General features: G+C 40.0%; 1 non-coding gene across 1 annotated transcript; it reads left to right on the top strand.

Annotated features, from left to right (window-relative positions):
* The first annotated feature begins 8,275 nt into the window (after nt 1–8,275).
* Nucleotides 8,276–8,466, top strand: LOC115071028. Its single transcript, XR_003850121.1, has one exon. It is a non-coding gene; the product is annotated as a U2 spliceosomal RNA (small nuclear RNA).
* The last annotated feature ends 4,788 nt before the right edge of the window (nt 8,467–13,254 follow it).

Here is a 13,254-nt window from a genome sequence, read left to right as displayed (position 1 = left end):
TTACTCTTAAGGTCGTCTGAGGATCTGTTCCTTAGGGGTCACATGGGCTTGGGAGGAGTCCCTGGCTCCTTTCTTTTACCAGTTCTGCCTGCGTGAAGATAAGTCACAGATCCTACTCGACCATGGCTGGCTTCGCTTGGAAGCATGGAGGAAATGGTTCCTCTGCGTTGACCCTCCTCTTTGTAGACTGGACACTGGTTCAAGTCCATCTTGTGGGGTCTCCATGGCTTCCTTGCTCAAGAAGACAGATTAAAAAAAATAGAAATTGAGTGATGAAGGTACCATTTACATGCTTATACATTTTTGAATGTCTGACTCAGAGGTCATCTGAGTGCTCAAGCCTGCTTTTACCTTTAATCTGGGGTAATAACATTGATTTACTAACATATCCTCTGTGAGGATATTCCCTCACAGAGATAGCTGGACTGTGTGTCTTGCAGATAAATCTTGGGTAATGACCAGTTGGTCTCAAATAAACCTTGCCTAGACATATATTTCTTGATCTGGTATGTATAATTTGTCAGTAGGTTGTTGGACTAATAGGGTTCCCTCTGGTTTGGGTTTATTCTGAAAATTTCTTAAATAATCTTTCTTATAATGATATCTGTTTCTAATTCTAGTCACCATTATTTCTGCAGTCCATATAATTGGATATTACGCATTCTCATGCCAACTTATTTTTTCTGACACTGAATTTCATGAGGTAGTTATGTGCTTGTGCTTCATTCTGAATTTTTTTCTTCTATCAAATTCAGTTCACTTATTCTTCAGCAGCTTCTAATTTGTTATTTAATCATTTAAATGAACAACTTTTTGTTTAAATTATTATATTTATTATTTATACAGTTTTGTTTTTTGAAAAATATTCTCTAGCATTACTTGTACAAGGAAACTGAAAAGAATATATATGATGTCATGTTTGTACAGAAATAGTGTAAGGCACAGTAACCGCGGCCATGTTAATTTTGCATGTGACAGTTCAGCATTCACTCTCTGTGGGCTGTTTCTGCTGACTGTTGTTTCTGACCAGTGCTGTTCCAATACTTTGTTTCCTTAAGATTCTTGGTTAACTGGAGCATGATCACTTTTCTCAGAAAAAATTTGTTCAGCCACAGAGAATCTGCATTTGGTTAACAATCGATCACCTAGATTCCTTCTCAATCAAATCTTCACAGTCACAAGTTTTAAACATCTTTAATGTGATGTGGAACTGCAAATACATTTTATGGATGGCTCAGGGTGACAAGTGATTGGAAAATGTTTCCATCTTTCCACTCTGTGACTTTCCTTATACTGGGCTGAGGTTTAGAAGTGGCGTTAGTTTACTTTCACTTATCCTTTCATTAAAGATGTAACTCTTGGCCATCTTTGATTTATGAAGAGAGGTTTACCATTAATTTCTTCACATGGGCTATAAAACCTTTTCAAGCTCTCTAGATGTTAAATAATCCCAGGTTAGGTGGCCCTCAGTGCTGGGATTGTCTTTCTGAATTATCATCTGATTTCAGATTTTGGCTTAACTACAAACTAAGTTGCTTTCAAAACGAGTCCTAAAAAATATATAAAAATTCAAATCATCATTTTTATTGTTTTTAATGGTAGGTATAGTGTGGAAATCTAGATCCTCTATCACTAGAAGCACATTCTGGATTTAAAGAATATTTTTGAGTATAGAACTTAGAAAATTTAGAAGATGAGCTGGGTTTGGGTGGAGGAGAATGTAAAACACATGGGAAGTATTAAGGATGTTTAAAAGGCTTTAGTCCTGAGCAACTGGGTAGGTAGTGGCAGCAGTAGCTGGGTTATAGAAGGCTCAGAGAGCAGGAGGTTAGAGCTTGGTAGAACAGAATAGATTCATTTGCATATGTTAAGTCCTAATGACTATTAGACAATCTGCTGAAGGTGGGTATATGTTCTAGTTTGCTTTTCTGTGCCTATGATAAACTATCATTTTGCCACAAATCAGAATCACCTGAGTAGGGAGTGTCATTTGAAGAATTGTCCCAATTGTCTTAATTGATGTGGAAGACCTACTCTCAAATGTGGGCAGTGCCTTCTGGTAGCAGCCCAGATTTTAAAAAGGACTGTGGGTGGGCTATGGGGGGTGTAGGTAGGGAAGGGGGAGCTAAATATGATTAAAATGCATTGTATGAAATCCAGAAAAATTCACTAAAATATATTTTTAAAAGAAAAGAAAAAAAACGTGCATGGTAGAAGGAAGATTATTCATCCTTTGCCCACTTGGTCTTCAGTCTTGCCAATGAGTTGAGTAATCTTTTGTTACTACTGTTGATTCCTTGGCTGATATCAGAATGAGCTTTCCAAGGCTTTCATCACTGACTGAGGACCAGTGACCTTTCAGGAACCCTCCAGGTTTTCAGTGCCAGATTGGGACTGTTGAGGCATCCTGACTTGTGGATGAGCAACTATGGGGTTGTTGGTCTCTTCGGTGTGAGACAGCCACTGTGAGGTACCCAGTCTCAAGTACCAAAGCAACTACTACATTCTCAGCATCTCAGGTTGGAGACAACTGTCATTATTATTTCAAGTAAACTGATTTTATACATACATATATATGTATGTATATATATGTATGTGTGTACATATCCATCTTATCATTTCTGTTCCTCTAGAGAACACTGACTAACACAATAATCAAAAGCAATGCAGAGAGAATGGGGTTTTTTTGGCTCAAGGTTACAGTCTAACATCGAGGGAAGCTAAGGAAAGCACTCAAGGCAGGACCTTAAGGAGAAATCGTGGAAGGATTATGTTTAGTGGTTTGTTCCCAGGCTCATGTTCAGCCACATTTCTTTTTTATTTTGTTGGTGGTATTTTATTTATTTCCTTTTTGTTTGTTTGTTTGTCTGTATTTTTTGACAGGTTCTCCCTAGTCCCAGCCCACCTGGAAGTCACAATGTGGACCAGGGTGGCCTTGATCTTGAAGAGATGCCAAGACCTACCTGCCTTTGCATCCTGAGGGCTGGAATTAAAGGCATGCGACTCCATGTCCAGCATTCAGCTACATTTCTTATACAGTCTAGACCCACCTGCCTAAGGATGGGAGCACCTACAGTGAGCTGGGCCCTCCTATATCAATTAGCAATCAAGAAAATTCTCCCACAGACAGGCCCACAGATTAATCTGACAGAGAAAGTTTCTCAGTTGAGGGGCATCTTCCCAGGTGTGTCTAGTTGACAACCAAGACTAGTCATTATAAGTCTACTCCTTGTCAACTTAACACACAAACATATCACCATAACCATAACATTTTCTTTCTTGTTTTCTCCCAGGACCTCACATTAATATACTATAAAATAGAATCCAACTTTAAAAGTTCCACAATCTTAAACAAATTCCAATGATTTAAAAGTTCAATGTCTCTTTAAAAATCCAAAGTCTCTTAACTTGTAAAATAAAAAACAAGTTGCATGCTTTCTTACTCCAAAAGTGAAGAACCAGGGCACAGTGTGAATCAAATCCTGTAGCTAAATGTCAAACATCTTGTACACACTCATCTCGTGGGTTCCAAATGTCTTGGGCAGCTCCACTTCTCTGGCTCTACCATCTGCAGCAAACACAGCTTGTTTCATAGACTTAAACTGCCACTGTCCTTGGTGGTTGTCCCACAGTCCTGGCATCTCCAATATCTATCATCTATCTATCTATCTATCTATCTATCTACCTCCCTCTCTCTCTCTCTATCTCTTTCTCTCTATCTTCTGTCTATCTGTCTATCTGTCTGATCACTGAAACTGAGGCCATACCTTTACCAACAGCCTTCCCTGGGATCTCTTCAGGGACTTCAACCCTGCCTCATGGTGCTGAGCCTCAGCTTCTCTCCACGACCCCTTCAGTCTTTCAGCGTTCATGCTACCCAAACCAGTACCATGTGGAAGACCTTTACACCACATGGAAGACTCTTATACCACGTGGAAGACTCTTACACTACATGGAAGACTCTTACACATTACCAAGTTCAGCTGCCAGCTTGAGATGCAAACTTGGCCGCCTCTAGGCCAGAAGATTTCACCTCAGAGATGCTGGTTTCTTATTAATCACAAATGATTTTTAAGCCCTAGCTAACCAGTATCTATTGTCCCAGTGAAACACAGGTTTCACGTCCACAGATTAATTCAAATATATCATAGGAATGGTTATGGCAGAGTCATTGTTTCCCTCTGAAACCTCACAAGCTCGGCTTCCATCATCTTTTCTTTCAGCATTCTTATCTTCCAAGCTCCCACAAAACAGCCCATGAAGCTCAATGGCTTTTTTCCAGTCCAGAATTCCAAATGCTTCAGCAATCCTCCCCCAAATCAACATAGTAAGATCCATCATAGCAAGAGTCCACCCTCTGGTACAAATTTGTGGTGTTTTTTTTTTTTTTTTATTGGTTTACAGGCTGCAGGCTATCATTGAGAGAAGCCAAAAAGCAGGAACTCAAGGCAGGAGCTTGAAGTAGAGACCACAAAGGAACACTGCTTACTGGCTTCTTCCAGACTCAGTTCAAGCCACCTTTCTTGTATAACCAAGTCCCCCCTAAGTAAGGAAAGTATGTGAACTTCGCTCTCTTACATCAATTAACAAGAAAATGCCACACAGATCAATCTGATCTAATGAATCCCCCAACTGAAACTCTCTTCTCTGGTGACTATGAACAGTGTCATGCTGAAATAAAAACCAACCAGGACAGACACTATACACAAGAGAACCTGAATGAATACTGTTGATGAAGATTGAGACTTTAAAAAGTTCTTCATAATTCTTCCAAGTGCACATATAGCTTGTCTCATAGACTTAAGTTGGCTCCATTCCACATCATTTAGCAACTATGTGGGTGCAAACGTGTATGTGCGTATGTGTGTGTGTGTGCGTGTGTGTGTGTGTGTGTGTGTGTGTGTGTGTGTGTGTGGAGACCAGAGGTTAAACTCAGGTCTTTAGTTGCTGTCTACCTTGATTTTTTTCAGTCAGGATATTTTACCATCCTGAGACTTGCCGATTTGACTGGGCTGGCTGGTCAACCAGTCCCAGGATGCTCCTCTCTCTGCCTTCCCAGTGCTAGGGTTACAAGTGTATCTCACCACACCTGGCTTTTACATGGGAGTGAACTCAGGTCCTCATGCTTATTAGGCAAGCACTTTACTGACTGACCAGTCTCCATAGTCCAGTCCTGCACAATTCTTAACAGGATGTTGTGTGTATACGGGATTCTCTGTATATTGGGTGGATAAGTTTATCTGATTTTGGATTTTAATTCACTGGATTTCACTTTTTTAATCTATAAGATCAGATGTTTGAACTCAATTTTGTCTTTTTTGACTATAAATTTCTAAAAATTCTGAAATGTGGGGATGGCTAACATATTAAGTCCTCACTATGTGTGACCAGATATATTTCATAATTAATTTATTTATTAATCATAGTGAGACTATATGTAAATAACATCCTAGTTTTATAGATGAAGAAACTAAGGCCCAGACAGGCACAATAACTCGCCTGTGATCACACAGCTGTGACGGGGAAGAGTGAGAAGGCAAAGCAGAGCCCCACAGACACCAACGTACATTCCCCCTCCTTCATCCTGCTTCATCGCTCTGCTCCTCAAACCTCAGCCTTGCCCATCCTGTCTTTCCTCTAAATGGACTGGCTCGGGCTTAACAATGTCAGAAAAAAATTCTAAGGTTATTAGATCAGAAATCTGTCTCCAGCAGCCCCTCCTCGGCAGACACACTTTTGACTGCCTTTAATTCGTCATTCATTAAGCCTGGAGGAATGGCAAGAGAGACATCTTTGACTTTGCCGGAGCCTGAAGAACAAAGTTATTGCCTATTCTCAATGCAAGTAGTTGGGCTTTGCCTGGTTTTGAGTCTGGCAAAGGTTCAGAGCTTTGCATATTCTATGAAGTCATTGCCCATTCCTGTCAGGAGATCAGTGAATTTTGAAAGAGATTCCAGGGGTGATGGGTGAGTCACAGACGCCTGGACTCCATAGAGCCTTGCTGGCACAAGGCAGTGACCAGATAAAACTCTGCAGTTTCCTTGTGTTACATGGATTCTTGCCATAAGCACTACATGACTGGGGGCGATGGTCAGGAGGACATGATGGAAAGGACAACAGATAGCTTTAGAAAGACATTTAGAGGTCTGTTCATGGGTGTTTCTTGAGGTGGTTCTGACTTTCTTTAAGTCACTGTCAAATATTATGACACCATCAAGTGTAGAAAGTACTTTATTCCAGTTCACAAGCTCAACTGTGTCATTTCCCTTCTCTGACCTTCAGTTTTCTCTCAGGTAAGACAGGAGGAAACTCAGTAGGTCAGACTGAGGTGAGAACAGAATGAGATACTGTTTAACATGTATGAAGTTGCCACAGAGTGAACACTCCAGAAGTTGTATAGTCAAATGTGTGTGGGTTCATATATGTGAGCATGTGGAGGTCAGGTCAGAGTTTGACACTGAGCGTCATCCCCAGTTACTCTCAACCTTGTATTTTGAGACAGGGTCTCTCACTGAATCTGGAGCTCACCAGTTAATTCAATTACTCGGGCCAGCAAATCCCTGGGATCTTCCCTCCCTCTTGTTTCCACATCCCCTGCACTGGAATGATAGACATGAGCCACCATGTCTGGCTTTTATCTAACATGAGGATCCAACTCAGCTTCTCTTGGCCACATGGCAAGCATTTTACTGACTGGGCCATCTCTAGTTATAGGAATTTTTAAAGATCAAAATGCTCTGTTTGGGGGAAACCTTCAAAATCCTTTGAATTTTTAAATGTGTCATCATCTTTTTGGATAACCGAGGGCACTAAAGACTAGACAGGTGGAATTAAACCACTACTTTCTGACCAGTAATGGCAGAAGCACGGTGAGAATTTACGTCTCTTGATATGTAAATGATCATTTCCCTTCACCCCACCTGGACCAGCTGGAGAATTCTCCAGCTTCCTTTTCTTGATAATTCATCTGGCCTGAGATGAATGGAAGACAGGGAGTCAGACAATTAGACAGTTGGGTGTATAACTCTTGGTTGACTCCCCAGGACACCAGGTCAGAAAGACCACTGGTGATGCTTTATGGGACTCTTGCTTCATGACCTCATACTATCCGTGTGTCATTATTTCATCCTGGGAGAAGGTGGGACTGCCAGCCTGCTCTAGAGGGTCTTTGGGAGACAAGAAGCCTCCTTCCGGTTGCCTCCTGGCCTTCTGGATCTGGTTTTATTCCTACAGGAGGCTGATGCTGCCGACCTGGTGCAGAGTTCAGAAGCAAGATGGGCTCACCTGAGAAGACACTGGCTTCTGTGATCAAAACATCAGAACCCTGGAAGTCATTATAAAGTTTCACCAAAGTAGTAGAGGAAGTACCATTGAAGTCCAAGTTCTTGAAAACAAACCAAAGTCATGAAAAATGTTTCAAATTTTGGATCTATTTTCAAACCTTATCCACATCATGGTGTCAGCTGAGTTCATGGCAGCAAAGACAGGTCCTGCCATTGAGTTGGACCACAGTAAAGGGGCCACCACTGTCTGCTAATGCTGCCTCCCCATGGGGACCCTCTCAGGGCAATGTCCCCTTTGCTTACATTTACTGTCTGGCTGCCACGTCACCTCAAGACATGCACCAGGCTTGATAAAAACCTGCCATTAAAACATTGTTACCATGGCTGATAAGATATGTAGGGACTGTTTATCTGACAACTTGTATATTAAATTTGATGATTTGTGTTATTTGTTATAGCTGTCTGTGTGTATTTGTGTGCATAACCTGGATTTATAGACAGGTGTGTGTGTGTGTGTGTGTGTGTGTGTGTGTGTGTGTGTGTGTGTATGAATGTATGTGTGTGTGGTATATGTTTATGTATGTGTGTGTTTATGTAGGTGTGTATATTTGTGTGTATGTATATGTGTGTGGTATATGCTTATGTACGTGTGTATGTGTGTGTTTATGTAGGTGTGTATATGTGTTTATATGTGTGTGTGTACATCACACAGTTTCTCAAGACTGAATCCTTATTTACTCTATAAATACATATTAGTGGTAATATATGTCATATACTTGTATTTAGCTAATAATGTCCTCAAAACTTCTCCAACATCATCAATTGGCATGGGAGTTTTGGAAGAATATTAAGCTCTTTTTAAAAATATATTTTATGTGAGTTTATTAACTTATATAGGAATGAGTACCCAGTGCCTAGCTCTGTGCTGTGACTCAGCGCCCATCTTATCAGATCGTGCCACACCCATAGTCACTGCTAGCATTCGCTCATGCCTCCACTCTCAGCCTTTTGGCTAAGATCAAGTGTAGTATCTGTTCTTATCAGTTTAATATTAAGCTCTTTTTAAGTAAATTTGATAGAAGTAGATTCTCTGCTTAAAGTTAAAATATTTTCTTTGAAATTATAAGAACATTATGTCCAAAGCACAGGCTTCCTTGCAAAGAGAAATCTAGGGGGACTATGTTTATTTAAGTGGTAACAACTAGATTCGTTTTTAAAAAAATATTCATTTATTATTTTTATGTGTATGAGTGTATTGCCTGCATGTATGTGAGTGCACCCGTGTTGTGCAAGGCCACAGAGGTCAGAAGAGGGCTTCAGATTCCCCTGGAACTGGAGTTAAGGACAGTTCGTAGCTTCCATGTGGGTGCTGGCTCGAACCAGGGTCCTCTGCAAGAGCAGTTAGTGCTCTTAACCGCTGAGCCATCTCTCCAGCCCCAACAACTAGATTCTTGTGATTGCCAAAATTCAGGTGTTCCATTCATACAGTGGTGATTTTTCAAAAAGAAATTATTTTCCCTGGTAGCCATTGCCTCCTATAAATTCATTTAACTTTTTAAAGGAACTTGATTAGACAAATGAACTGATAGCTGTTTCACAAGGGGTAGGACTATAAATTTTACAGTGATGTATAAATTTGTTTCTTTGGAAATACAAAGGAATTTCTGTATTCAATTGAAAGGGTCAAACATCCCATAGTTTCAAGAGAATTATAGGAGAGATGAGAAATAAAAGCTATGTAAAGGATAGCAGTTTATCAAAACATATGCTTTTAAAAGATATTTATTTAATTATCTTTATTTATGTGTATGTGCAACATGTATCTGTGTGTGGGTGCTGGGAAGCAAACTGGGGTGCTCTGGAAGAGCAGCGAGTGCTCTTAACTACTGAACCATCTCTCCAGCCTTAACAAATTTGTAATCAATGAATTTACTGAGTACTTATTAGCCGCTGGGCAGTATGCTTTGTTCCTTGATCTATCTATTGCTTGACTTGAATCTCATGGTCTCACAATGCAGTAGATACTGTTCCAGCTTCTTCTTAGCAGGTGAAGAAAGTTAAGAGAGAGAAGGTGACAGCTTGCTCACTGTTACATAGATCGTCAAGTGACAAAACCGGACTGTCTTCAGAGCACATCCTTTCCTGTGACAGAAAGAACAGACGAGAGGTGCATCACCCAATTCTAACACCCAAGGTTAGCCACTAACTGGTTGAGTCACCTTGGGCCACACTATGTATTCAGCATTGCTGTATTACAGACTGCTTGGCTGGAGGACAACTCTATATGGATTAGGAATGATGCCAACAGAGTCACTGTGTGGCACTGCATCAAGAGATCTGCATTAACTCATCAATGAGGACAGGGGTGTGCTGGTAAATGTATAGCAAAGGGTTTAGGGGGTTGGGGTGGAAAATCTTCCTGATTTATCTATAGTGTTCACTGATTCCTGTGGTATATATACCACCTCTGTAGAGAATTTTAATGAGGTATAATGGAATGTCTGGTGGTAAAGACAGGCACAGTATCAACTCACAAGCAACAGGCTCTTACTCCTATTTACCAAAATTAGACTTATTTTCATCCTCTATACCAAGTATGCACCTTGGTTTTTAGAGAATGCGTGAGACCCGGCAAGGTATAAATGATCATGATGCAGTTGACTAATAATGCCTACAAGTATAGTCTTCACAGCACTGCGCAAGATGTAATACAACGTAGTGACCTACTGTACACAACGTGTTTGACCCTGAACACAACGTAGTGACCTACTGTAAGGGACTGGGAGACATAGCAACACAGTGTAGAAGGACTCACATCATTCATTAGAGTGCTGACAAGTTTGAATCAATGTGTAATGCTTCATTTTATTGCAGTCACATACTGTCCTGGGCACATTCAATATGTGGAATGTTGTATTGAACAGGCCTGTGACATAGTAATAGAAAGATGCAGAAAGGGTAGAGGAGTCGTGCAAATGTCAAGTCAATGCCAAGGAAAAAGTCAACTTTATGCTAAAAATGAGAACTCGACCTATTGGCAATATAAAAGAATATGGTCATGGCAAGTAATACGAAGAGTGTCTAGATGAAAACTGGAAAACTTTAAGCGCTGTCTTGCAAGTAGTCAATGTTCGACATACACTTGCTGTGGTTATTATTGTGGTGATTTATGATATAATGTCAGAGGAACTATGGTCTTTAGATTTTTGTAGACATTGTGTTTACATGAAAAATACACACAGAAATAGTGCAAAATAGACTCAAAATAGAGTCTGATCCCAGTTTTGCAAGACATAGCTCAGTTTGAGAAGCAGAGAATTATGTGAAATATCAGTATTTCTTTATAAATACATAGTTATTTTTAGATTAAAAATTGGATGTATATGCGTGTATCTATGTGTATATAGATAAATGTAGGTGCCTGCAGAGGCCAGAGGCGTCAGATCCCCTAGAGCTGAACTTACAGACTGTTATGAGCCACCTGATGTGGATACTGGGAACTGAACTCATGTCCTCGGCAAGAGTAGTCCATGTTCTTAACCTAAACTCAGCCATCTCCCAAGCCCTGAAAGTATTTCATTTTATTATTAAAAATAACTTATTTCAATTTAAAAACAAAGCATAACTATATAAATATGTTTTTCCTTGCCTTCGTACAAGAAAAGCTGGTATCTGCTGAGGTGTTTCAACACACACCTATTGAGTCTACTCGTCGGTGGTTTTGTTAATAACTATTTGGGTGATAACATGGCACATGCCTGGATACTATTTAGAGTGTTTCTACTCCTTTCTCAAGCTGCAAGCCTGAGAAACACAGCAGGCATAGAGAAGGAGAAACAAAGCTAGAAGGAAGCACACAGATTGCTTTATATACATTTGACATGTTTTATTTTAAACTGCTTTATATCTAAAGTATACCTCCTTAGACTGCCACATACATTTCCTACTTCTATCTCTGTCTTTCTGCTGGGATATTTATAGTATTTCCATTCAATATGATTATTTATGTGCATTTCCTATTTGTCCTATTGGTGCTTTTTTTCTTTGCAATTATTCATTGACTTTGTGCGCTGGAGGAGGGCATGTACCACAGCACATGTGTGGCGATAAGAGAATCACTTTTGGAAGTCAGTCATCTCCTTTTACCATGTGGGTTTCTGGTATTGAACATAGGTTATCAGCTTTGGCAGTACGTATCTTTACTCGCTAAGCCATCTCACTGAGTTCTTTCCTTCCCTTTACACTAATTTGTTTAATGATTCTGTTATTTTCACTATTTACTGATAAGCTCTTGGTCTCTGTTCTCATCTCTACATTAGCGTTTGCTCTAGGATTTACAAAATGGATTTTCAGCTTCTCCTGCTCTCTTTGTACATCAGTGTACTTGGAGACAGAAGTCTCATGTTCCTTTGTTTTTGAACTATGAAAGTATAAAGCAAATAGGTATATAAATCAATTGAAATTAGTAAGATTTAGAAATAAAAATCCAAACAATAAATCTGTAGCTAGGATAGACTGTGGGCTTACTTTCGTTGTGGGGGTATGTACACTGTCTCTGAATAGACACTTTGTACAATTTACTGTAAGAAATTCTCTTCCTTTTTCTTCAATGGCTTGGAGAAACCCGATGACATAACAGGAAGAACAGGAGCTGCTGGTGACCTGGGTTTCAGTTGCATGACTTTAGAATTTGCAAGCCTCTGTTTCCTCCTCTGTAAGCAGTGATTGCATCCACTGTCAGGAATTTTATGAAAACTTTGTTGTGTCATATGTGTGAATGCCCTGGTACATGCTTAGTGAATGACATCATCTTTCATGTACCTTTCTTTAGTAACTTTTAGATAAGCCCCTTTGGTCAAACTTATCTTGGAGATAAAACAAATTCTGATTTTTCCCATCCATTCCCCAGTGCCGTTCTTTACCAAAACCCAGAGTCAGGATTCATATCCTGTCTCTGACAGCTACTGTATGAATTAGGCAAATCACAAAATTTTGACCCTTCATTTTTCTTCTGTGAAATGAAGATAATTTCATCATAACTTTCAAAAAATGTTTGTGAGAATGAGAAAAAGTCATTTTAAAGTGGTTCTATACATTATGTCACTTGTTCAAATAGAATGTGTCATTATTCAAATAGAAACTTGTGTGTACCTGTGTGCAGCGTATGCATGTGCATACATATTTGAATGTGCACAAGCATATGTGTCCATGCCCATGCATGTATGTATATTCAAGTGTGCATGAGTGTGTATGTGTGTGCATATGCACATGCACTTGTGTGCACATGAGTAGGAAGGCCAGAGGTCAATTTTGAATGTTTTTCCTGAAAACACTATTCATCTGTTTTTTTGTTTTGGTTTTTGTTTTTTTTGAGACAGGATCTCACCCTATTCCAGATGTCACTGATTCAGCAAGGCTGGTTGGACAGTGAGCCCCAGGGATCTGCCTGTCTCTGTGATTTCAGGCACATGTCACCATGAGTAGTTTTCTTTTTCCCTGTGGGTTCTGAGGATTGAACTCAGGTCCTAGTACGTGCATGACAATCACTTTACTGACTGAACAATCTCCTCAGCCCCAAATAGAAATTAATACTGACAGTGAGGATGATAAATACTGGGGTTTGTTGGCATGTATGTACCCAAAAGATGGCTTTGAAGTTAAAGTGCTTGTGGTACAAGCAAGAGGACTGGAGTTTGGGATCCTCAGAATTACAGTGGGAAGTGGCAGCCTACCTGTAAATCCAGCCTTGGAAGGCAGAGACAAGCTGGGGTAGACGAGCTACAGAGACTAGCCGTAGCAGGTGCTCTGAGTCTGAATGAGAGACCCTTCCTCAAAACAAGAATAAGGTAGAAAGCTGCTGAAGATGTAACCCTGGAGCTCTACACTCATAGACACACATGCACTCACACAGGACCATGCAAACACACGCAGGTGCAGACATATACCAGAAACACATTTCATGAAAAGAAAG

Source organism: Nannospalax galili, unplaced genomic scaffold, assembly GCF_000622305.1.
Source record: "Nannospalax galili isolate Female #2095 unplaced genomic scaffold, S.galili_v1.0 scaffold117, whole genome shotgun sequence".
NCBI lineage: Eukaryota > Metazoa > Chordata > Mammalia > Rodentia > Spalacidae > Nannospalax > Nannospalax galili.
Note: the sequence above shows the minus strand (reverse complement) of the source record. Positions and strands in the feature narration are given on the sequence as shown.